Source organism: Lissotriton helveticus, chromosome 11 (assembly GCF_964261635.1).
Source record: "Lissotriton helveticus chromosome 11, aLisHel1.1, whole genome shotgun sequence".
In the NCBI taxonomy this organism is placed as follows: domain Eukaryota; kingdom Metazoa; phylum Chordata; class Amphibia; order Caudata; family Salamandridae; genus Lissotriton; species Lissotriton helveticus.
The window spans coordinates 709932668-709957513 of record NC_136072.1 but is presented as its reverse complement, the minus strand read 5'-3'; the positions used below and the strand labels follow the sequence as shown (position 1 = coordinate 709957513).

The 24846-nt window shown below is 48.3% G+C and overlaps 19 non-coding genes across 19 annotated transcripts; all 19 read right to left on the bottom strand.

Annotated features, from left to right (window-relative positions):
• Positions 1 to 421: 421 nt before the first annotated feature.
• Positions 422 to 503, bottom strand: TRNAS-UGA (transfer RNA serine (anticodon UGA)). Its single transcript has one exon. It is a non-coding gene; the product is annotated as a tRNA-Ser (tRNA).
• A 543-nt stretch (positions 504 to 1046) lies between these two features.
• On the bottom strand, positions 1047 to 1128 carry TRNAS-UGA (transfer RNA serine (anticodon UGA)). Its single transcript has one exon. It is a non-coding gene; the product is annotated as a tRNA-Ser (tRNA).
• Positions 1129 to 5067: 3939 nt separating this feature from the next.
• Positions 5068 to 5149, bottom strand: TRNAS-CGA (transfer RNA serine (anticodon CGA)). The gene has a single exon. It is a non-coding gene; the product is annotated as a tRNA-Ser (tRNA).
• A 543-nt stretch (positions 5150 to 5692) lies between these two features.
• TRNAS-UGA (transfer RNA serine (anticodon UGA)) lies at positions 5693 to 5775 on the bottom strand. Its single transcript has one exon. It is a non-coding gene; the product is annotated as a tRNA-Ser (tRNA).
• Positions 5776 to 6316: 541 nt separating this feature from the next.
• Positions 6317 to 6398, bottom strand: TRNAS-UGA (transfer RNA serine (anticodon UGA)). Its single transcript has one exon. It is a non-coding gene; the product is annotated as a tRNA-Ser (tRNA).
• Positions 6399 to 7563: 1165 nt separating this feature from the next.
• On the bottom strand, positions 7564 to 7646 carry TRNAS-UGA (transfer RNA serine (anticodon UGA)). The gene has a single exon. It is a non-coding gene; the product is annotated as a tRNA-Ser (tRNA).
• Positions 7647 to 8187: 541 nt separating this feature from the next.
• On the bottom strand, positions 8188 to 8269 carry TRNAS-UGA (transfer RNA serine (anticodon UGA)). Its single transcript has one exon. It is a non-coding gene; the product is annotated as a tRNA-Ser (tRNA).
• A 1166-nt stretch (positions 8270 to 9435) lies between these two features.
• Positions 9436 to 9516, bottom strand: TRNAS-UGA (transfer RNA serine (anticodon UGA)). The gene has a single exon. It is a non-coding gene; the product is annotated as a tRNA-Ser (tRNA).
• Positions 9517 to 10057: 541 nt separating this feature from the next.
• On the bottom strand, positions 10058 to 10139 carry TRNAS-CGA (transfer RNA serine (anticodon CGA)). The gene has a single exon. It is a non-coding gene; the product is annotated as a tRNA-Ser (tRNA).
• Positions 10140 to 14191: 4052 nt separating this feature from the next.
• Positions 14192 to 14273, bottom strand: TRNAS-UGA (transfer RNA serine (anticodon UGA)). Its single transcript has one exon. It is a non-coding gene; the product is annotated as a tRNA-Ser (tRNA).
• Positions 14274 to 14816: 543 nt separating this feature from the next.
• On the bottom strand, positions 14817 to 14898 carry TRNAS-UGA (transfer RNA serine (anticodon UGA)). The gene has a single exon. It is a non-coding gene; the product is annotated as a tRNA-Ser (tRNA).
• A 1147-nt stretch (positions 14899 to 16045) lies between these two features.
• TRNAS-CGA (transfer RNA serine (anticodon CGA)) lies at positions 16046 to 16127 on the bottom strand. The gene has a single exon. It is a non-coding gene; the product is annotated as a tRNA-Ser (tRNA).
• Positions 16128 to 16671: 544 nt separating this feature from the next.
• Positions 16672 to 16753, bottom strand: TRNAS-UGA (transfer RNA serine (anticodon UGA)). Its single transcript has one exon. It is a non-coding gene; the product is annotated as a tRNA-Ser (tRNA).
• Positions 16754 to 17294: 541 nt separating this feature from the next.
• TRNAS-UGA (transfer RNA serine (anticodon UGA)) lies at positions 17295 to 17376 on the bottom strand. Its single transcript has one exon. It is a non-coding gene; the product is annotated as a tRNA-Ser (tRNA).
• Positions 17377 to 17915: 539 nt separating this feature from the next.
• TRNAS-UGA (transfer RNA serine (anticodon UGA)) lies at positions 17916 to 17997 on the bottom strand. The gene has a single exon. It is a non-coding gene; the product is annotated as a tRNA-Ser (tRNA).
• Positions 17998 to 18538: 541 nt separating this feature from the next.
• On the bottom strand, positions 18539 to 18620 carry TRNAS-CGA (transfer RNA serine (anticodon CGA)). Its single transcript has one exon. It is a non-coding gene; the product is annotated as a tRNA-Ser (tRNA).
• Positions 18621 to 19162: 542 nt separating this feature from the next.
• On the bottom strand, positions 19163 to 19244 carry TRNAS-CGA (transfer RNA serine (anticodon CGA)). Its single transcript has one exon. It is a non-coding gene; the product is annotated as a tRNA-Ser (tRNA).
• A 542-nt stretch (positions 19245 to 19786) lies between these two features.
• Positions 19787 to 19868, bottom strand: TRNAL-CAA (transfer RNA leucine (anticodon CAA)). Its single transcript has one exon. It is a non-coding gene; the product is annotated as a tRNA-Leu (tRNA).
• A 541-nt stretch (positions 19869 to 20409) lies between these two features.
• On the bottom strand, positions 20410 to 20490 carry TRNAS-CGA (transfer RNA serine (anticodon CGA)). Its single transcript has one exon. It is a non-coding gene; the product is annotated as a tRNA-Ser (tRNA).
• Positions 20491 to 24846: the final 4356 nt, after the last annotated feature.

Genomic DNA, 24846 nt, shown 5'->3' with positions numbered 1-24846 from the left:
TTATTTCGCTTGCTTTCATACAATTAATAAAAATAGCAACACGTATCACTCAAAGTGAGTGACAGGGCACAGATGAGCAGTAATCAATCACTGCGCATTTCATCCCTCTTTTCCCTATATTACGGTGCTGGGACCGGGCCCTTAAGTGTACTCAGAAAGAGTCCAAAAGCCTAAACAAGACACGCTTCATAAAAAAGAATTACTCTTTTCGTGACTTGTCTATATCAGGCAGGACAGCTCCAGACTACGAACCCTTCCGAGTCACCTGCTCTCTAAAACACTTCCTGGGTGTGAAATTGTCCCAATATTTACATCTAGTTTGAGTTTTTGCCGTTTAACTCTGTGACTTGATGAGGATTGCATAACGAGAAGTGAACATTTACTTAACTAAACCAAATGGTTTTCATGCAAAATCTCATGACGCTGCGAGCAGGATTCGAACCTAGGCGGGGAAACCCCATTGGATTTCAAGTCCAACGCCTTAACCACTCAGCCATCGCAACTGCATGAGTATGATGTCACTGTTGTTGTATACGAGCCATGCGCTGCTCACATCAGGCCGAGACCTAAAAATCAAAGTAACGGAAGGACGGGGCACGTACCAGCAGTGCCCTGTCTCCCTTACTTATTTTGCATGCTCTGATACAATTAATAAAAATAGCAACATGCATCACTCAAACTGAGTGACAGGGCACACATGAGCGGTAATCAATCACTGCACATCTTTACCCACTTTTCCCTATATTACGGCACTGGGAAAGGGCCCTTAAGTGTACTCAGGAAGAGTCCAAAAGCTTAAACAAGACACGCTTCATAAAAAAAATTCCTCTTTTCATGACTCGTCAAGATTAGGCAGGACAGTTCTAGTCTATGAACCCTTCCGAGCCACCTGCTCTCCAAAATACTTCCTGGGTGTGGAAATTGTCTTAATGTTTACATCTAGTTTGAGTTTTTGCTGTTTAACTCTGTGACTTGATGAGGATTGCGTAACGAGAAGTGAACATTTCCTTAACTAAACCAAATGGTGTTCATGCAAAATCACACGACGTTGCAAGCAGGATTCAAACCTGTGCAGGGAAACCCCATTGGATTTCAAATCCAACGCCTTAACCACGTGGCCATCGCAGCTCCATGGGTATTGTAATTGTAATTGTAAAAGTACTTGTAAAGCGCGTTTGCTGCCCGAAAGCGTCCAAGCGCTGAGTAGAAGCAGGGAGTACCTGGAAGGGAGTACCTGGAGGGGGTCTAGGGGGAGGCGGAGTTGGCGAACAGTAGGGTCTTTAGACTTTTACGGAATGAAAGGAGGTCTGGGTTAGACCGAAGTGAGATGGGGAGGGCATTCCAGAGCTTGGTGGCGTTCCAGGAGAACATCCTGCCCCCAGACCTGGCTCGCTTCACTCTGGGAACAACCACGAGGTACGCCTCTGTCGACCGGAGGTTCCTGTTAGGTTGGTAAGGAATGATAAGGTCAGTGTTGATGGCTGGGGCTGTTTTCCAAAAGGCGCGGTGCGCCAAGCACAGCGCCTTGAAGGTCACTCTCTGCCTCACTGGCAACCAGTGGAGAGTTTTCAGAGCGGGTCTGGCTGATTGAGTGCGCGAGAGTTCCAGCAAGGTGCGGGCTGCACAGTTTTGGACGACCTGTAGTTTCCGGAGGGTCATCTCTGGTGCTCCTAGATACAAGGCATTGTTAGAATCCAGGCGTGACTGGATAAGGCCTTGTACCGCCACCTTTTTGGCCTCTTGGGGGAGTAGCGGGAGGACTTTCCTCAGGATTCTAAGCAGGCCAAAGCAAGTGGAAGACAGTTTTTTGGCCTGAGTAGAAAAGGAGAGTTTGTTGTCAAGCCATATCCCCAGGCTTTTGACGCTGTCCTTAGGGGTGGGAGGAGGGCCCAAGACACTGGGCCACAGTGAAATGAATGGTACGGGAGAGGTGGGGCCTAGGAGCATAAGCTCCGTCTTATCACCGTTTAGTTTTAGGGAGGAGTTGGTCATCCATCCCTTGACATCCACTAGACAGTTTAGGAGGTCGGCTGTGGAATGCCTACTGTTCTTCGTGGCCAACGAGACCACCAGCTGGGTGTCGTCGGCATATGACACAATTTTAATGCCATATGGTTCGACAACACCCGCCAGCGGCCTCATGTATACGTTGAACAGTACAGGGCTCAGAGAGGAGCCCTGTGGTACTCCGCAGTTCAGGAGTTTACTCGAGGACACCATCTCTCCGTCAAAGATCTGGAACGACCTCCCAGACAGGAAGGACTCGAACCACCTTAAGGCGTCACCTGAGACTCCGATGTTATGGAGACGGTCCAGCAAGGTGGTGTAGCTGACCGTATCGAAGGCGGCACTTAGATCAAGGAGGATCACTGCCACTGATCCTCCCTGATCCAGTATCCTTCGAGTCTCTTCGGTGACGGCTAGCAAGGCGGTTTCAGTGCCATGCTTTGGTCTAAAGCCCGTCTGGGATGTGTGTAGTAGAGAGTGGTCCTCCAGGAACTGGACCAGCTGCATGTTTATGTGCTTCTCTAACACCTTGCTGGCCCAAGGAAGAAGAGAGATGGGACGGTAGCTGGAGTAGTCGTCTGGGTCCAGGCCGGGCTTCTTCAGCAGCGCCCTTACCATGGCCTGTTTCCAGGCTGTGGGGACTGAGCATGCGAATATAGAGGTATTTAGAAGATCCCGGATGACAGGCAAAGTGGCTGTACTTGCCTGCATTAGGACTTCTGGAGGAGCAGGATCGCGGGGGGAGCCGGATTTTACTTGTCGTGCCACTTTACTTAAGGTGTCAAGGTCCAACGGAAGAAAGTGCTCAAGGGCAGGCTGATCTGGGTGCCAAGGTGATTTAGGGGGGGGAGAGTGAGATACATCCAGAGTAGTGTCTGAGGTGGGGAAGGTGGAGTAAATTTTTGTGACTTTATTATAGAAGAAATCCGCAAGCTCGTTGCATTGATCCTTGGTTTTGTTAGGTGGAGGTGCCATATTGGCGGTGGAGCAATGCTTTATTATCTGGAAAATTTCTTTAGGTTTTGATTTTGCTTCTAATATTTTCTCAGAATAATAAGTTGCCTGGGCTGTTTTGATCCCTTCTTTATAGACTTTAATCGCCTCTTTATAAGAGGCCTTTTTGTCTGGGAGAAAGTCTAGACGCCAGGCTCGCTCCCGTTGCCTACAGAGGCGTTTTAGTTGTCTAAGAGAGTCAGAAAACCAAGGGGCCGTTTTCTGAAGTCTGTTAAAGGATGATTTACGGATCGGGAGAATCGAATCTAGCGAATGGGTGATCCAGTTTTCGTAGTGGGAGTTAGCCATGTTGGGATCTGGGCAGAGTGAAGGGCAAGTGGAGTCTAGTTTGTGTAGCCAGGCCTCCAGTGGGAGTTTTGACCAGTTCCTTCTAGAGGAAACCTGGGGAGGGAGCTGGGGGATTTTGTGTTTGACCCAGGTGAATGGGATTAGAAAATGGTCCGACCATGGGAGGGGGATGGGTTGATCAACAGTTAGATCCGGGCAGTTGCTAAATATGGGGTCGAGTAAGTTGCCCCTTTCATGGGTCGGAGCAGCAACCAGTTGGGACAGTTGGAGAGCCTCCAGATCCTCTAGTAGTTCCTGAGCAATGTTGTCTGAGGGGGAATTGAAATGGAGATTTAGGTCTCCTAAAATCGTGTAGTTAGCGGCGGACAGAATTCTTCCCGCTATGGTCTCAGGAAGAGTCCTATGAAACTCTTTTACGGGCTGCGGGGGGCGGTAGATCAAGGTACCGGAGAAAGTGTTGTTCGCGTTGAACTCTATGTGGAATGCTATGCTCTCACATTCAGGAATGATCTCTGCTGTGGTCCGACATCGGTACTGGTTCTTCAGAATGATTGCCAGACCTCCGCCTCTCCCTACCGGTCTATCTGCTCTAAGGATATAATATCCTACAGGTAAGGCTTGAACTACGTCCGGCTCAGAGTGCTCGGTGAGCCATGTTTCTGTCAGAAATACCACGTCTGGCTTGTGTTCTTCAAGCAGCATGGCAATCTGTATACTGTGTTTGGGCAGGGAACGGCAGTTTAGTGCGTACATACGGTACGTTAGTGCAATGGCTGACAGGGATTTGCGGAATGAGTGCTTGCACCCTGGACATCGGGCGGATAGCTCTAACGGAGCGAAAGTGTGGGAGCACTGAGGAGTGGCAATCCCACCTAGGCTATGTAGGGCCGCCGAGCTATAGGTCCTGCTGTGGATGTCATGGGAGCCAGGGTGTGTGGCCCCGGGTCCCAGCTGGTCGCGGACGGGCGCAGACGGGCTTGCCTTAGGCGCGCCTTCGGCGCGCAACCGTCGCGACCGAGGATTACACATATTTTATGCGCGAGTGTTGTGGGGGCGTGGCCTGAAAGGGGCGTGGCCTCCGCTCGTGGTGGGAGGGCACGAGGGGAAGAGTGTTTGTGTCGTCAGCGCTAGCTCCGCTGTGAACACAACAGTTAGCTGGTAAGTGCAGTAAAGAACAAGTAGTCTGTGCATTTAAAAACAGGTTTACCAGTGACAATCAATTTTTAAAAAAAATGGCACTGTTGTCGTATACGAGCCATTCTCTGCTCATGTTAGGCTGAGACCTAAAAAACAAAGTAACAGAAGGACGGGCAGGTACCAGCAGTGCCCTATTGCCCTGACTTATTTTGCATGCTTTTTAATTAATAAAATTAGCATCACGTTTCACTCAAAGTGAGTGGCAAGGCACAGTAGAGCGGTAATCAATCACTGCGCATTTCTACCCTCTTTTCCCTATATTACGGCGGTGGCAACGGGCCCTTAAGTGTACTCAGAAAGAGTCCAAAAGCCTAAACAAGACACTCTTCATAAAAAAAATTACTCTTTTCGTGACTTGTCTAGATCAGGCAGGACAGGTCCAGACTACGAACCCTTCCTAGCCACCTGCTCTCTAAAACACTTCCTGAGTGTAGAAATTGTCTTAATGTTTACATCTAGTTTGAATTTTTTCTGTTTAACTCTGTGACTTGATGAGGATTGCGTAACGAGAAGTGAACATTTCCTTAACAAACCAAATGGTGTTCAAGCAAAATCGGACGACGCTGCAAGCAGGATTCGAACCTGCGCAGGGAAACCCCATTGAATTTCGAGTACAACGCCTTAACCACTCGGCCATCGCAGCTCCATGAGTATGACATCACTGTTGTCGTATATGAGCCATGCGCTGCTCACGTCAGGCCGAGACCTAAAAAATAAAGTAACATAAGGACGGGGCAGGAACCAGCAGTTCCCTGTTGCCCTCACTTATTTCACATGCTTTCATACAATTAATAAAAATAGCAACACGTATCACTCAAAGTGAGTGACAGGGCACAGATGAGCAGTAATCAATCACTGCGCATTTCTACCCTCTTTTCCCTATATTACGGCGGTGGCAACGGGCCCTTAAGTGTACTCAGAAAGAGTCCAAAAGCCTAACCAAGACACGCTTCATAAAAAAATATTACTCTTTTCGTGACTTGTCTAGATCAGGCAGGACAGGTCCAGACTACGAACCCTCCCGAGCCACCTGCTCTGTAAAACACTTCCTGTGTGTAGAAATTGTCTCAATGTTTACATCTAGTTTGTGTTTTTGCCGTTTAACTCTGTGACTTGAAGAGGACTGCATAACGAGAAGTGAACATTTACTTAACTAAACCAAATGGTGCTAATGCAAAATCTCATGAGCCTGCAAGCAGGACTCGAACCAACGCAGTGAAACCCCATTGGATTTCAAGTCCAACACCTTACCCACTCGGCCATCGCAGCTGTATGTGTATGATGTCACTGTTGTCGTATACGAGCCATGCGCTGCTCACGTCAGGCCGAGACCTAAAAATTAAAGTAATGGAAGGACGGGGCATGTACCAGCAGTGCCCTGTCTCCCTCACTTATTTCGCATGCTTTCATACAATTAATAAAAATAGCAACACGCATCACTCAAAGTGAGTGAAAGGGCACAGATGAGCGGTAATCAATCACTGCACATTTCTGCCCTCTTTTCCCTGTATTACGGCGCTGGGAATGGGCCCTTAAGTGTACTCCGAAAGAGTCCAAAAGCCTAAACAAGACACGCTACATAAAAAATTACTCTTTTCGTGACTCGTCTAGATCAGGCAGGACAGGTCCAGACTACGAACCCTTCCGAGCCCCCTGCTCTCTAAAACACTTCCTGGGTGTGGAAATTGTCTCAATATTTACATCTAGTTTTTGTTTTTGCCGTTTAACTCTGTGACTTGATGAGGATTGCATAACAAGAAGTGAACATTTACTTAACTAAACCAAATGGTATTCATGCAAAATCTCATGATGCCGCAAGCAGGATTCGAACCTGCGCAGAGAAACCCCATTGGATTTCAGGTCCAACGCCTTAACCACTCGGCCATCGCAACTGCATGAGTATGATGTCACTGTTGTCGTATACGAGCCATGCGCTGCTCACATCAGGCCAAGACCTAAAAATCAAAGTAACGTAAGAACGGGGCACGTACCAGCAGTGCCCTGTCTCCCTCACTTATTTTGCATGCTCTGATACAATTAATAAAAATAGCAACACGCATCACTCGAAGTGAGTGACAGGGCACACATGAGCGGTAATCAATCACTGCACATTTCAACCCTCTTTTCCCTATCTTACGGCGCTGTGAATGGGCCCTTAAGAGTACTCAGAAAGAGTCCAAAAGCCTAAACAATACACGCTACATAAAAAAATTACTCTTTTTGGGACTCTTCAAGATCAGGCAGGACAGGTCCAGACTACGAACCCTTCTGAACCACCTGCTCTCTAAAACACTTCCTGAGTGTTGAAATTGTCTTAATGTTAACATTTAGTTTGAATTTTTGCTGTTTAACTCTGTTACTTGATGAGGATTGCGTAACGAGAAGTGAACATTTCCTTATCAAACCAAATGGTGTTCATGCAAAATTGCACGAGGCTGCAAGCAGGATTCGGACCTGTGCAGGGAAACCCCATTGATTTCGAGTCCAACGCCTTAACCACTCGCCCATCGCAGCTCCATGACTATGATGTCACTGTTGTCGTATATGAGCCATGCGCTGCTCACGTCAGGCCGAGACCTAAAAAATAAAGTAACATAAGGACGGGGCAGGAACCAGCAGTTCCCTGTTGCCCTCACTTATTTCACATGCTTTCATACAATTAATAAAAATAGCAACACGTATCACTCAAAGTGAGTGACAGGGCACAGATGAGCAGTAATCAATCACTGCGCATTTCTACCCTCTTTTCCCTATATTACGGCGGTGGCAACGGGCCCTTAAGTGTACTCAGAAAGAGTCCAAAAGCCTAACCAAGACACGCTTCATAAAAAAATATTACTCTTTTCGTGACTTGTCTAGATCAGGCAGGACAGGTCCAGACTACGAACCCTCCCGAGCCACCTGCTCTGTAAAACACTTCCTGTGTGTAGAAATTGTCTCAATGTTTACATCTAGTTTGTGTTTTTGCCGTTTAACTCTGTGACTTGAAGAGGACTGCATAACGAGAAGTGAACATTTACTTAACTAAACCAAATGGTGCTAATGCAAAATCTCATGAGCCTGCAAGCAGGACTCGAACCAACGCAGTGAAACCCCATTGGATTTCAAGTCCAACACCTTACCCACTCGGCCATCGCAGCTGTATGTGTATGATGTCACTGTTGTCGTATACGAGCCATGCGCTGCTCACGTCAGGCCGAGACCTAAAAATTAAAGTAATGGAAGGACGGGGCATGTACCAGCAGTGCCCTGTCTCCCTCACTTATTTCGCATGCTTTCATACAATTAATAAAAATAGCAACACGCATCACTCAAAGTGAGTGAAAGGGCACAGATGAGCGGTAATCAATCACTGCACATTTCTGCCCTCTTTTCCCTGTATTACGGCGCTGGGAATGGGCCCTTAAGTGTACTCCGAAAGAGTCCAAAAGCCTAAACAAGACACGCTACATAAAAAATTACTCTTTTCGTGACTCGTCTAGATCAGGCAGGACAGGTCCAGACTACGAACCCTTCCGAGCCCCCTGCTCTCTAAAACACTTCCTGGGTGTGGAAATTGTCTCAATATTTACATCTAGTTTTTGTTTTTGCCGTTTAACTCTGTGACTTGATGAGGATTGCATAACAAGAAGTGAACATTTACTTAACTAAACCAAATGGTATTCATGCAAAATCTCACGATGCTGCAAGCAGGATTCGAACCTGCGCAGGGAAACCCCATTGGATTTCAGGTCCAACGCCTTAACCACTCGGCCATCGCAACTGCATGAGTATGATGTCACTGTTGTCGTATACGAGCCATACGCTGCTCACATCAGGCCAAGACCTAAAAATCAAAGTAACGTAAGAACGGGGCACGTACCAGCAGTGCCCTGTCTCCTTCACTTATTTTGCATGCTCTGATACAATTAATAAAAATAGCAACACGCATCACTCGAAGTGAGTGACAGGGCACACATGAGCGGTAATCAATCACTGCACATTTCAACCCTCTTTTCCCTATCTTACGGCGCTGTGAATGGGCCCTTAAGAGTACTCAGAAAGAGTCCAAAAGCCTAAACAATACACGCTACATAAAAAAATTACTCTTTTTGGGACTCTTCAAGATCAGGCAGGACAGGTCCAGACTACGAACCCTTCTGAACCACCTGCTCTCTAAAACACTTCCTGAGTGTTGAAATTGTCTTAATGTTAACATTTAGTTTGAATTTTTGCTGTTTAACTCTGTTACTTGATGAGGATTGCGTAACGAGAAGTGAACATTTCCTTATCAAACCAAATGGTGTTCATGCAAAATTGCACGAGGCTGCAAGCAGGATTCGGACCTGTGCAGGGAAACCCCATTGATTTCGAGTCCAACGCCTTAACCACCCGCCCATCGCAGCTCCATGACTATGATGTCACTGTTGTCATATATGAGCCATGCGCTGCTCACATCAGACCGAGACCTAAAAAATAAAGTAACAAAAGGACGGGGCAGGAACCAGCAGTGCCCTGTTGCCCTCACTTATTTCACATGCTTTCATACAATTAATAAAAATAGCAACACGTATCACTCAAAGTGAGTGACAGGGCACAGATGAGCGGTAATCATTCACTGTGCATTTCTACCCTCTTTTCCCTCTATTACGGCGGTGGAAACGGGCCCTTAAGTGTACTCAGAAAAAGTCCAAAAGCCTAAACAAGACACGCTTCATAAAAAAAAATTACTCTTTTCCTGACTTGTCTAGATCAGGCAGGACAGGTCCAGACTACAAACCATTCCTAGCCACCTGCTCTCTGAAACACTTCCTGGGAGTAGAAATTGTCTCAATGTTTACATCTAGTTTGAGTTTTTGCCGTTTAACTCTGTGACTTGATGAGGATTGCATAACGAGAAGTGAAAATTTACTTAACTAAACCAAATGGTGTTCATGCAAAATCTCATGACGCTGCAAGCAGGATTCAAACCTACGCAGGGAAACCCATTGGAATTCAAGTCCAACGCCTTAACCACTCGGCCATCGCAGCTGCGTCAGTATGACGTCACTGTTGTCGTATACGAGCCATGCGCTGCTCACATCAGGCCGAGACCTAAAAATTAGAGTAACGGAAGGACGGGGCACATACCAGCAGTGCCCTGTCTCCCTCACTTATTTCGCATGCTTTCATACAATTAATAAAAGTAGCAACACGTATCACTCAAAGTGAGTGACAGGGCACAGATGAGCGGTAATCAATCACTGCACATTCCTACCCTCTTTTCCCTATATAACGGCGCTGGGAATGGGCACTTAAGAGTACTCAGAAAGAGTCCAAATGCCTAAACAAGACACGCTACATAAAAAAATTACTCTTTTTGTGACTTGTCAAGATCAGGCATGACAGGTCCAGACTACGAACCCTTCCAAACCACCTGCTCTCTTAAACACTTCCTGAGTGTTGAAATTGTCTTAATGTTTACATTTAGTTTGAATTTTTGCTGTTTAACTCTGTGACTTGATGAGGATTGACTAACGAGGAGTGAAAATTTTCGTTACAAACCAACTGGTGTTCATGTAAAATCGTACGTCGCTGCAAGCAGGATTCGAACCTGCGCAGGGAAACCCCATTGGATTTCGAGTCCAACGCCTTAACCACTCGGCCATCGCAGCTCCATGAGTATGATGTCACTGTTGTCGTATATGATCCATGCGCTGCTCACGTCAGACCGAGACCTAAAAAATAAAGTAACCGAAGGAAGGGGCAGGTACCAGCAGTGCTCTGTTGCCCTCACTTATTTCGCTTGCTTTCATACAATTAATAAAAATAGCAACACGATTCACTCAAAGTGAGTGACAGGGCACAGATGAGCAGTAATCAATCACTGCGCATTTCTACCCTCTTTTGACTCGCTCCTCTCTTCGAGCTGAGTGGTCGCTCCCAGTGTCCCCTGCTGACATTTGGTATCGTAGCGCTGCTTTGCTTCAGATATTGCCAATTGATATTGCCTGCTGTCTGCCTGACTGCCGCTTTGCTTGATTTGCACTTTGGTTAATTAATACTGCTGTATTCACTTTGGTCGCGCGTCTGCCTCTAGCGCTCCGCTGTGCTCCCCCCTCCGCCTCCATTTTGATTGTTGTTGTCGTCCTCGTGTGCCCGCCCCGCCTCCCAGCTGAGCCGCCCTCGCCCCTCCCCCTCCACTATCCGTATATGACAGTTCTTCTCGCGCGCAGCGTTCACACGCAGCGACCGCGCCCCAGCCGCGCCGAAGGTGCGCCAAAGGTAAGCCCGTCTACGCCCGTCCGCGCCTGGACCGCACCCAGTGCCAGACCCCCTGCCCCTCGCACTGCCCAGCCCTCCCGCATTACCTACGATGCCACCACCCTCCTAATCCTCAACCCCGGCCGTTCCCCCAACTGCGTCCAAGCCGCCCCTGGACACACCCATGGCCCTTTCTCATGCTACTCCTGCAAATTCATCGGTACCGTCACCAACTCCGCTACGATCACACCTCTGATTCTCGACACCAACCACCTACAATGCATCCTTCTCAACACCCGATCGGTCCACAGGCACGCCATTGACCTATGGAATCTACTAGACACCATCTCTCCAGACGTCGCCTTCCTAACAGAAACATGGATGAACGCTTCCTCCGCCCCAGACATCACCATTGCCATCCCTGAAGAATATAAGATCACACGCAAGGACCGTACCGGCCACACAGGAGGAGGAATCGCTATCGTCCATAAAAAATCTATCCACATCTCAACCAGCTCTGACGTCAATCTCGCCAACTCTGAACACCTTCACTTCCAGATCCACATCGACCCCAAGACCACACTCAGAGGCACCCTCCTCTACAGACCACCAGGACCCCGCGCAAAATTCAGTGAAGACATCACGGACTTCATCACTCCACACGCGCTCCCCTCCAAAGATTACATCCTTCTGGGAGACCTCAACTTTCACCTTGAAAAGAACAACGACCGCAACACCACCACCCTCTTGGACAACCTCGCCAACCTCGGACTTAAACAACTGGTCACTTCCCCCACCCACATCGCAGGTCACACACTCGACCCCATCTTCACCTCCAGCAATCACGTCTCCTTCAGCCACACTACGGATCTCCTCTGGACTGACCACAGCTGCGTTCACTTCACCTACAACAAGCCGAAACCCATCAACCACCCCCAACCAACTCTGCAAAGAAAATGGAACAAAATCACCATCGACCAGATCTCCTCATCGCTCCTTCTAAACACCCCAGCCCACTCCTCTAACCCAGACCAAGCCGCCACCAACTTCACCCTATGGTTATCCAACAGCGCCGACATCCTAGCACCACTGAAAAAACGTCAAAGCAAACCTGGCAGCAAGAAGGCCTCATGGTTCAACGATGATCTTAAGAAGTCCAAGAAACTCTGCCGCTCCCTTGAAAAGGCCTGGAAAAAAGACCCAACCACTCGCACCAAGGACGCCTTCAAAAACGCCACCCGCACACACCACCAACTAATCCAAAAGGCCAAGAAAACAGCATTCAAGGATCGACTAGACAACAACGCCCACAACAGCAAGGAATTTTTCAACATCGTCAAGGAATTTACCAATCCCTCGGCCAACTCCAACGACATCACCCCCTCTCAATCCCTCTGCGACTCCCTGGCTTTATTCTTCCACAACAAAATTGCAGACTTCCACAACAGCTTCGACAACCAACCTGGAGACCAACCCACCCAACCTTATGCTGAACATTCTCCCCCCTTGAACACCCTTAACGACTGGAACCCAATCTCCACTGAGGACACCATCCGCCTGATGAACTCCATCCACTCAGGATCCCCCACAGACCCATGTCCTCACCACATCTTCAACAAAGCAGACTCCATCATAGCACCGCACCTCCGAGACGTCATCAACTGCTCCCTCAACTCCGCCACCTTCCCGGAAAGCTGGAAACACGCTGAACTCACCGCCCTTCTGAAAAAACCCACAGCGGACCCCACCGAACTCAAAAATTACCGCCCCATCTCGCTCCTTCCTTTCCCGGCCAAAGTCATCGAGAAAGCTGTCAACAACCAGCTCGCCGCCTTCCTCGAAGCCAACAAATCCCTCGACTCCTCACAGTCTGGCTTCCGAGCAAAACACAGCACTGAGACCGCCCTCATCGCAGCAACAGACGACATTCGAACTCTACTGGACAATGGAGACACAGTCGCCCTCATCCTCCTCGACCTCTCTGCAGCCTTCGACACAGTCTGCCACAGCACCCTTTTACAACGCCTCAGAAACATCGGAATGCAAGGAAAAGCACTTGAATGGATCAACTCGTTCCTCACCGGAAGAACCCAGAGAGTCCGCCTTCCACCATTCAAGTCCGAGGCCACTGAAGTCATCTGTGGCGTACCACAAGGATCCTCACTCAGTCCCACCCTCTTCAACGTATACATGAGCCCCCTCGCGGCCATCGCCCGCCAACACAACCTCAACATCATCTCTTACGCGGATGACACTCAACTGATCCTTTCTCTCACCAAGGACCCCAGCACCGCCAAAACTAACCTACACGAAGGAATGAAAGAAGTTGCCGAATGGATGAATCACAGCCGTCTGAAACTGAACTCAGATAAAACAGAAGTCCTCATCTTAGGTACATCCCCCTCTGCATGGGACGACTCTTGGTGGCCGGAAGCCCTTGGAAAAGCACCCATCCCGACAGACCACGCACGTAACCTAGGCGTTTTCCTGGATTCTTCCATTTCAATGAACAGACAAGTCAGCGCCGTCTCCTCATCCTGCTTCAACATTCTTCGCATGCTCAAAAAAACATTTCGCTGGATCCCCACCGAAACCAGAAAAACAGTCACCCATGCTCTGGTCACGAGCCGACTGGACTACGGAAACACCCTCTACGCAGGTACTACCGCTAAACTCCAGAAAAAACTCCAACGAATCCAAAACGCCTCAGCCAGGATCATACTAGACATCCCGCGTAACGAACACATCTCTGGTCACCTGAAAAACCTCCACTGGCTACCCGTCAATAAGAGGATCACTTTCCGACTGCTAACCCACGCACACAAATCACTCTACGATATCGGACCAGAATGCCTCAACTCACGACTGCCCTTCTACACCCCCTCCCGACATCTACGTTCTTCCAGCCAAGCCCTCGCCACTGTACCTCGCATCAACAAGACCACCATGGGAGGTAGATCCTTCTCATACCTGGCAGCTAAAACATGGAACTCACTCCCCACTTACCTTCGCCTTACCCAGAACCACCTAGCATTCAGAAAACAACTTAAAACGTGGATATTTGACAAGTAATCCTCCCCCCCTCCCTAAGCGCCTTGAGACCCTCTGGGTATGTAGTGCGCTATATAAATTCTTTGACTTGACTTGACTTGACTTCCCTATATTACGGTGCTGGGACCGGGCCCTTAAGTGTACTCAGAGAGAGTCCAAAAGCCTAAACAAGACACTCTACATAAAAAAAATTACTCTTTTCGTGACTCGTCAATATCAGGCAGGACAGGTCCAGAATACAAACCCTTCAAACCACCTGCTCTCTAAAACACTTCCTGAGTGTTGATATTGTCTTAATGTTTACATTTAGTTTGAGTTTTTGCTGTTTACCTCTGTGACTTGATGAGGATTGCGTAACGAGAAGTGAACATTTCCTTAACAAACCAAATGGTGTTCATGCAAAATCGCCCGATGCTGCAAGCAGGATTCGAACCTGCGCAGGGAATCCCCATTGAATTTCAAGTCCAACGCCTTAACCACTCGGCCATCGCAGCTCCATAAGTATGATGTCACTGTTGTCGTATATGAGCCATGCGCTGCTCACGTCAGGCCGAGACCTAAAAAATAAAGTAACATAAGAACGGGGCAGGAACCAGCAGTGCCCTGTTGCCCTCACTTATTTCACATGCTTTCATACAATTAATAAAAATAGCAAAACGTATCACTCAAAGTGAGTGATAGGGCATAGATGAGCGGTAATCATTCACTGTGCATTTCTACCCTCTTTTCCCTCTATTACGGCGGTGGCAACAGGCCCTTAAGTGTACTCAGAAAAAGTCCAAAAGCCTAAACAAGACACGCTTCATAAAAAAAATTACTCTTTTCCTGACTTGTCTAGATCAGGCAGGACAGGTCCAGACTACAAAGCCTTCCTAGCCACCTGCTCTCTAAAACACTTACTGGGTGTAGAAATTGTCTCAATGTTTACATCTAGTTTGAGTTTTTGCCGATTAACTCTGTGACTTGATGAGGATTGCATAACGAGAAGTGAACATTTACTTAACTAAACCAAATGGTGTTCATGCAAAATCTCATGACGCTGCAAGCAGGATTCGAACCTACGCAGGGAAACCCCATTGGATTTCAATTCCAATGCCTTAACCACTCGGCCATCGCAGCCGCGTGAGTGCGATGTCACTGTTGTCGTATACGAGCCATGCGCTGCTCACATCAGGCCGAGACCTACAAATTAAAGTAACGGAAGGACAGGGCACGTATAAGCAGTGCCCTGTCTGCCTCACTTATTTCGCATGCTTTCATACAATTAATAAAAATAGCAACACGCATCACTCAAAGTGAGTGACAGGGCACAGATGAGCAGTAATCAATCACTACACATTTCTGCCCTCTTTTCCCTATATTACAGCTCTGGAATGGGCCCTTAAGTGTACTCAGAAAGAGTCCAAAAGCCTAAACAAGACACGCTACATAAAAAAATTACTCTTTTCGTGACTCGTCAAGATCAGGCAGGACAGGTCCAGACTACGAACCCTTCCGAGCCACCTGCTCTCTAAAACACTTCCTGAGTGTTGAAATTGTCTTAATGTTTACATTTAGTTTGAGTTTTTGCTGTTTAACTCTGTTACTTGATGAGAATTGCGTAACGAAAAGTGAACATTTCCTTATCAAACCAAATGGTGTTCATGCAAAATCGCACGAGGCTGCAAGCAGGATTTGGACCTGTGCAGGGAAACCCCATTGATTTCGAGTCCAACGCCTTAACCACTCGGCCATCGCAGCTCCATGTTGTCGTATACGAGCCATGCACTGCTCACGTCAGACCGAGACCTAAAAAATAAAGTAACCGAAGGAAGGGGCAGGTACCAGCAGCGCTCTGTTGCCCTCACTTATTTCGCTTGCTTTCATACAATTAATAAAAATAGCAACACGTATCACTCAAAGTGAGTGACAGGGCACTGATGAGCAGTAATCAATCACTGCGCATTTCTACCCTCTTTTCCCTATATTACGGCGCTGGGACCGGGCCCTTAAGTGTACTCAGAAAGAGTCCAAAAGCCTAAACAAGACACTCTACATTAAAAAAATTACTCTTTTCGTGACTCGTCAAGATCAGGCAGGACAGGTCCAGACTACGAACCATTCGAACCACCTGCTCTCTAAAACACTTCCTGAGTGTTGAAATTGTATTAATGTTTACATTTAGTTTGAGTTTTTGCTGTTTAACTCTGTGACTTGATGAGGATTGCGTAACGAGAAGTGAACATTTCCTTAACAAACCAAATGGTGTTCATGCAAAATCGCCCGATGCTGCAAGCAGGATTCGAACCTGCGCAGGGTAACCCCATTGAATTTCGAGTCCAACGCCTTAACCACTCGGCCATCGCAATTCCATGAGTATGATATCACTGTTGTCGTATATGAGCCATGCGCTGCTCACGTCAGGCCGAGACCTAAAAAATAAAGTAACATAAGGACGGGGCAGGAACCAGCAGTGCCCTGTTGCCCTCACTTATTTCACATGCTTTCATACAATTAATAAAAATAGCAAAACGTATCACTCAAAGTGAGTGACAGGGCACAGATGAGCGGTAATCATTCACTGTGCATTTCTACCCTCTTTTCCCTCTATTACGGCGGTGGCAACGGGCCCTTAAGTGTACTCAGAAAAAGTCCAAAAGCCTAAACAAGACACGCTTCATAAAAAAAAATTACTCTTTTCCTGACTTGTCTAGATCAGGCAGGACAGGTCCAGACTACAAACCCTTCCTAGCCACCTGCTCTCTAAAACACTTCCTGGGTGTCGAAATTGTCTCAATGTTTACATCTAGTTTGAGTTTTTGTCGTTTAACTCTGTGACTTGATGATGATTGCATAACGAGAAGTGAACATTTACTTAACTAAACCAAATGGTGTTCATGCAAAATCTCATGACGCTGCAAGCTGGATTCAAACCTACGCCGGGAAACCCCATTGGATTTCAAGTCCAAGGCCTTAACCACTCAGCCATCGCAGGTGCGTGAGTATGATGTCACTGTTGTCGTATACGAGCCATGCGCTGCTCACATCAGGCCGAGACCTAAAAATTAAAGTAACGGAAGGACGGGGCACGTACCAGCAGTGCCCTGTCTCCCTCACTCATTTCGCATGCTTTCATACAATTAATAAAAATAGCAACACGCATCACTCAAAGTGAGTGACAGGGCACAGATGAGCAGTAATCAATCACTGCATATTTCTGCCCTCTTTTCCCTATATTACGGCTCTGGAATAGACCCTTAAGTGTACTCAGAAAGAGTCCAAAAGCCTAAACAAGACACTCCATATAAAAAAATTACTCTGTTCGTGACTCGTCAAGATCAGGCAGGACAGGTCCAGACTACGAACCCTTCCGAGCCACCTGCTCTCTAAAAAACTTCCTGAGTGTTGAAATTGTCTTAATGTTTACATTTAGTTTTTGTTTTTGCCGTTTAACTCTGTGACTTGATGAGGATTGCATAACAAGAAGTGAACATTTACTTAACAAAACCAAATTGTATTCATGCAAAATCTCATGACGCTGCAAGCAGAATTCGAACCTACGCGGGGAAACCCCATTGGATTTCAAGTCCAACGCCTTAACCACTCGGCCATTGCAGCTGCATGAGTATGATGTCACTGTTGTCGTATACGAGCCATGCGCTGCTCACATCAGGCCGAGACCTAAAAATTAAAGTAACGGAAGGACGGGGCACGTACCAGCAGTGCCCTGATCCCTCACTTATTTCGCATGCTTTCATACAATTAATAAAAATAGCAACACGCATCACTCAAAGTGAGTGACAGGGCACAGATGAGCGGTAAACAATCACTGCACATTTCAACCCTCTTTTCCCTATCTTACGGCGCTGTGAATGGGCCCTTAAGAGTACTCAGAAAGAGTCCAAAAGCCTAAACAAGACACGCTACATAAAAAATTACTCTTTTTGGGACTCGTCAAGATCAGGCAGGACAGGTTCAGACTACGAAGCCTTCCGAACCACCTGCTCTCTAAAACACTTCCTGAGAGTTGAAATTATCTTAATGTTTACATTTAGTTTGAGTTTTTGCTGTTTAACTCTATGACTTGATGAGAATTGCGTAACGAGAAGTGAAAATTTCCTTAACAAACCAAATGGTGTTCATGTAAAATCGCACAATGCTGCAAGCAGGATTTGAAACTGCGCAGGGAAACCCCAATGGATTTCAGGTCCAACGCCTTAACCACTCAGCCATCGCAGCTTCATGAGTATGATGTCACTCTTGTCATATACGAGCCATGCGCTGCTCAAGTCAGACCGAGACCTAAAAAATAAAGCAACGGAAGGACGGGGCAGGTACCAGCAGTGCCCTGTTGCCCTCACTTATTTCGCATGCTTTGATACAATTAATAAAAATAGCAACACGCATCACTCAAAGTGAGTGACAGGGCACTGATGAGCGGTAATCAATCACTGCACATTTCTACCCTCTTTTCCCTATCTTACGGCGCTGTGAATGGGCCTGTAAGAGTACTCAGAAAAAGTCGAAAAGCCTAAACAAGACACGCTACATTAAAAAATTACTCTTTTTGTGACTCGTCAAGATCAGGCAGGACAGGTCCACACACCGAACCCTTCCGAACCACCTGCTCTCTAAAACACTTCCTGAGTGTTGAAATTGTCTCAATGTTTACATTTAGTTTAAGTTTTTGCTGTTTAACTCTGTGACTTGATGAGGATTGACTAACGAGAAGTGAACATTTCCTTAACAAACCAAATGGTGTTCCTGCAAAATTGCACGTCGCTGCAAGCAGGATTCGAACCTGCGCAGGGAAACCCCATTGGATTTCGAGTCCAATGCCTTAACCACTCGGCCATCGCAGCTCCATGCGTGTAATGTCACTGTTGTCGTATATGACCCATGCGCTGCTCACGTCGGACCGAGACCTAAAAAGTAAAGTAACGGAAGGACGGGGCAGGTACCAGCAGTGCTCTGTTGCCCTCACTTATTTTGCATGCTTTCATACAATTAATAAAAATAGCAACACGTATCACTCAAAGTGAATGACAGGGCACAGATGAGCGGTAATCAATCACTGTGCATTTCTACCCTCTTTTCCCTATATTACGGCGCTGGGACCGGGCCCTTAAGTGTACTCAGAAATGGTCCAAAAGCCTAAACAAGAGACACTACATAAAAAAATTACTCTTTTCGTGACTCGTCAAGATCAGACAGGACAGGTCCAGACTACGAACCCTTCCGATCCACCTGCTCTCTGAAACACTTCCTGGGTGTGGAAATTGTCTCAATGTTTACATCTAGTTTTTGTTTTTGCCGTTTAACTCTGTGACTTGATGAGGATTGCATAACGAGAAGTGAACATTTACTTAACTAAACCAAATGGTGTTCATGCAAAATAGCACAACGCTGCCAACAGCATTCGAAACTGTGCAGGGAAACCCCATTGGATTTCGAGTCTAAAGCCTTAACCACTCGGCCATCGCAGCTCCATGAGTATGATGTCACTGTTGTCATATATGAGCCATGAGCTGCTCACGTCAGACCGAGACCTAAAAAATAAAGTAACGGAAGGACGGGGCAGGTACCAGCAGTGCCCTGTCTCTCTCACTTATTTCGCATGCTTTCATACAATTAATAAAAATAGGAACACGCTCACTCAAAGTGAGTGACAGGGCACAGATGAGCAGTAATCAATCACTGCACATTTTTACCCTCTTTTCCCTATATTACGGCACTGGGAAAGGGCCCTTAAGTGTACTCAGAAAGAGTCCAAAAGCCTAAACAAGACACGCTTCATAAAAAAAATTCGTCTTTTCGTGACTCGTCAAGATTAGGCAGAACAGTTCTAGTCTATGAACCCTTCCGAGCCACCTGCTCTCGAAAATACTTCCTGGGTGTGGAAATTGTCTTAATGTTTACATCTAGTTTGAGTTTTTGCTGTTTAACTCTGTGACTTGATGAGGATTGCGTAACGAGAAGTGAACATTTCCTTAACTAAACCAAATGGTGTTCATGCAAAATTGGACGACGCTGCAAGCAGGATTCAAACCTGCGCAGGGAAACCCCATTGGATTTTGCGTCCAATGCCTTAACCACGCAGCCATCGCAGCTCCATGGGTATGATGTCACTGTTGTCGTATATGAGCCATGCGCTGCTCACGTCAGGCCGAGACCTAAAAAATAAAGTAACAGAAGGACGAGCAGGTACCAGCAGTGCCCTATTGTCCTCACTTATTTTGCATGCTTTTTAATTAATAAAATTAGCGTCACGTGTCACTCAAAGTGAGTGGCAAGGCACAGTAGAGTGGTAATCAATCACTACGCATTTCTACCCTCTTTTCCCTATATTACGGCGGTGGCAACGGGCCCTTAAGTGTACTCAGAAAGAGTCCAAAAGCCTAAACAAGACACTCTTCATAAAAAACAAATTACTCTTTTCGTGACTTGTCTAGATCAGGCAGGACAGGTCCAGACTACAAACCCTTCCTAGCCACCTGCTCTCTAAAACACTTCCTGAGTGTAGAAATTGTCTCAATGTTTACATCTAGTTGGAGTTTTTGCCGTTTAACTCTGTGACTTGATGAGGATTGCGGAACGAGTAGTGAACATTTCCTTAACTAAACCAAATGGTGTTCATGAAAAATCTCATGACGCTGCAAGCAGGATTCGGACCTGCGCAGGGAAACCCCATTGATTTCGAGTCCAACACCTTAACCACTCGGCCATCGCAGCTCCATGTTGTCGTATACGAGCCATGCACTGCTCACGTCAGACCGAGACCTAAAAAATAAAGCAACGGAAGGACGGGGCAGGTACCAGCAGTGCCCTGTTGCCCTCACTTATTTCGCATGCTTTCATACAATTAATAAAAATAGCAACACGTATCACTCAAAGTGAGTGACAGGGCACAGATGAGCAGTAATCAATCACTGCACATTTCTACTCTCTTTTCCCTATATTACGGTGGTGGCAACGGGCCCTTTAGTGTACTCAGAAATGGGGCGTGGCTTGGACGCGAGGCGGAATGGCTGCTTAAACCCGCAGCTCCGCCGACCGAGCAAATAAATCCGTCATTTATACATCATTCTGACGAGAGTCCCTGACCTTTCCCACTCGGAAGACCTGCAGAGTGGCGGGGTCACTTGCTGGCGGTAGAAAATCGACGCGGGAAGTTTGCCTGTCCCAGTCTGTAGCGGGCTGCCTGTGAGCGGAGTGTCGGCCTGTGGCGAGACGGAAGCCGGGACCTCGCGTGAGCCGAGGTCCGGAAGAGGGCGGTGAGAACCCCGGAGCTGCACGGCCTGCGCAACAGGAGCCGGAGTGAGCACTGCACAGTCGCGGACCAAGCTGCGGGTGATCTCGAGGAGCGAGACCGGTCACTCCAAGACTCCGGAGACACATTAACGTGCGGGACTGTCCCGTAGTGGTGAAGCACTGTGCGACGGAGCGGTCGGAAAGCTGCACTGACGACCCGTTTGGCGGCTGCCCGGTAAGGTGCACAAAGGGGGAGGCTAAGGGCGAGATGAGATCCTGACGGGTACGGGGGGCCGTACCTGTGATGCAGACCCAGTGCAAAGCCTAACTTCGTGGCGGGGCGGGCGGACGCACCTGGTGCGAGCGTACCTCCCGCGGAACCCTCCCCCGGCGGGACTACCGGCTCGCCCACTGCCCCTTGGGGCCGCTGAACACTCGTGGTGGCGGAACACGATTGGTGCCTAGACCCTGGGCTTGGCTGGTGCGGTCAATAAAGCGGACCGGAACTTGGTGTTTTGGCGCGAGACGCCATTTTGTGCTGCCGGACCCTGAGAGGTCTATTCTACAACCGCGACTTGTCTGCAGAGGGTACTACAGGGGGTGTACTGGCCCCGAACCGCAGGATACACGAGCGTGCACAGTCATATCAATCTGTAGTGGCGCTGGAGAAGCATTGGCTGAACGCGAAACCTCAGGCCGCAGCCCTTACTAGACGAAGCAAACGTACTACAGTGATCCCTAAGCTCTCCCAGTCGAGATTGCCAGGCGAGATGGGGAAACCTGACACGAGGCAGCCGAAGATCACCTTCGACAGGACCAAACAGAGGACGGCAGGCCAGGAGCAGTCGGAAGACGAGGCAGCCAAGAATGATAATGGGGGCGCGCAAACATCTGAAATTAAGTCCATGTTTCAGGAACTTAAAACAAGTCTCCAGGGGATAGATCACAAGATGGACGACTTGGCGGCTCGCATGGACAGTCTGACCAGGCGTATGGACAAGCAGGATGGTCGGGTGGACGTGTTGGAAACGCGAGTGACTGAAACGGAAGAAAGTCACACAGGAAAATACGCGGCATGGATAAGGTCCTGACGCTGATCCAGCAGAAGAACGAGGACTTGGAGGCCCGCTCAAGACGCAACAACGTCCGCATCACGGGTGTGGCAGAAACGACCAACATAGCAAAAATGGAAGTGTATGTAGAGACCATGATGTCGGAACTATTGGGGACAGGCCTCTCCCAAATGTTCCTGGTTGAAAGGGCGCACCGGACATTGGGCCCCCAGCCTCAACCGGGTGCACCACCGAGAGCAATAATAGCGCGCATTCTGAACTATAGAGACCGTGACACCATTTTGCGCATGGCGAGAGATGTTAAGGACCTCCAATACCAGGGTAATCACATCTCGATTTTCCCGGACTTCACCATGCAGGTTCAGGCAGCAAGGAGGGAATTCGTCCCGGCCAAGAAGATATTCCAGCAAATTGGAACCAAATATTCGCTAATTTACCCCGCCAAACTGAGAGTACAGGGCCCGGGCAAACCTTCCTTTTTTGTGGACGCCAAGGCAGCGTTGAAATATGCGAAGCAACTGTCACGAGACCAGAAGAATCAGCCATCTCCTGAAGACCCGGAAGCGAGAGCTGCTCTAAGTGACATAGAGTGACGGAGAAGCAAACTTCGTACTACCAGTGTCGTCACGGAACGTTGCAGAAGCCGGAAGGGCCAGCTGACGACTTGAGACACTGCAGATCCTCCATGTTAAGATAAGTTGGCCTGTATAGTCACATGTAGAGTGCGGGGGGAGGTCCACACGGGAGCACTGTCAGGCTGGCGCTCGGTCGCCCTGGCAAAAGTACAGGGTTAGAGAGCGTACGACCCGCGTTCCCCGAGGGATGACTCCCATTGGACTTGAACTGTTGAGATGCCTTACAGGGTGTTTGATGTTTGGGCGGGAGGGGAGGGACAGAATTGCACGACCTGATTGGGGGGTTGGAGCGGGAGGGGGCTGGGGGGGTTTGGGATTGAAGAGCACTGTTGCTTTTTGTTTTGTTGAGAGACTTGAGACGCAGGCAGCGAATACCAACACAGTTGAGCACGATAGGCCCCAGAGATCATCTGCTGACCAGCATTGCACGGTGACTAATCACGATAAAATGTAAATGTAAATGTAGTTGAGCTTATATAGCGCACAGCTACCCGCAGTGGGTTTCCCGGCGCTTGCTTAGGGAACCCTTCCTGGTATTCCCCTGTGAGATAGCAGGGTATCCACAAGGTGAAAGTCAGGCATCCCGCCGCGTGGGGCCGTTGTGAAGATTAAGCAAGCTATTGCCCAGAGTCACAGAGTGTGAACCCATGAGTCAAGGAGGCACCGGGGCGAGAATTATCGAGTCCGTGGAATTTTTAGCCCAAGACCCCGCTGAGGCGGGGAATTGAACCCTGGTCCAGGACCAATCTCAGCTTCTGGGTCTGCTGCCTCTAACCCCTGAGCCACACTTCTCCAGATTGTGTTGTATCCTAGTGTACACATTGCAGAAGGGAGTGACATTACTAACTCACAATTTCAGATATGGCTCACATTAAACTGTTAACCTGGAATGTGCGCGGATTGAACGATAGGCGGAAGGCCCGGCTGGTTCAAGCCTACTTGCTGCGGAAAAATATAGACATATGTTTTCTGCAGGAGACCCACCTGACTGCCAATGCTACTGCACTGCTCCGTAGTAATAGATGGGGGGAAACTATGCATGCACACTACTCCAACTACTCCCGGGGGGTGGCGATACTCATTAGGAAGGGTCTCCGCTGGACAACGACAGAGGTGAAATTGGACACTGAGGGGAGGTACATAATAGTGGTAGGAAATCTCTGTGGCATGAGGATGATTTTGGTGAATGTGTACGGTCCTAATGATGACAACCCTGAGTTCTATAACGACCTTTGGTACAAAATACAGGCTCATGGGCAGGCAGCGGTTGTATGGGGAGGTGATTACAATGTGGTGCTCTCAGACACGATGGACAGGCAGGGTACGACTAGGGAACACCACCCCAAGGCGGCGGCTACACTCTGGGATATCATCTCGGAAGCTCGACTGGTCGACTCCTGGAGGGTACTGCACCCGGGAGCCCGAGAAGGCACATGTCTAACAATGCATAGAGCCGCGTGGTCTAGACTCGACTACTGGTTGCTATCCGGGGATGTCCACACACTCACGACAGATGTAACACACCTACCACGTTCACTATCTGATCATGCGCCAGTCTGTCTTACACTATCCACCCCAGCACAGTACATCCAGCCTTTCAGCTGGAGATTCCCGTCCAGGGCGCTGCAAGACCAGGTATTCAACCAAGAATTGAGGGAAAAACTGGAGGAATACTTTGAGCTGAACGAGGGGTCGGTGCAATCCCCGGGCACGCTGTGGGAGGCTTGTAAGGTGGTGATAAGGGGAAGCTGCATGTCACTGAAGACAGGGGTACTCCGCTCCATCAGGGGCACCTTACAAACACTGGAAACTGAATTAGCAGCGCTTGAGGCACAACTTCGGGAGACACCTACGGACAGAGTGAGGGCTGAGTTTCGTGCGAAGCTCACACAATACCAAGGTGAGGCAGACAGAGAGGTGTCCTTTCTGGCAAAAGATGGGCAGGCCCGACGATACGGGGAGGGGGACAGGGCAGGCAGGACGCTGGCCAACATGCTTAGAACTCCCAAGGGTGCGACCTATGTACTAGAGATCAGAGATACGGGAGGAGACGTAGTGAGGGAACCCCAGGCCGTCCTCAGGGTCATGACAGAATACTACCGCACACTTTACACGTCCAAGATTACACC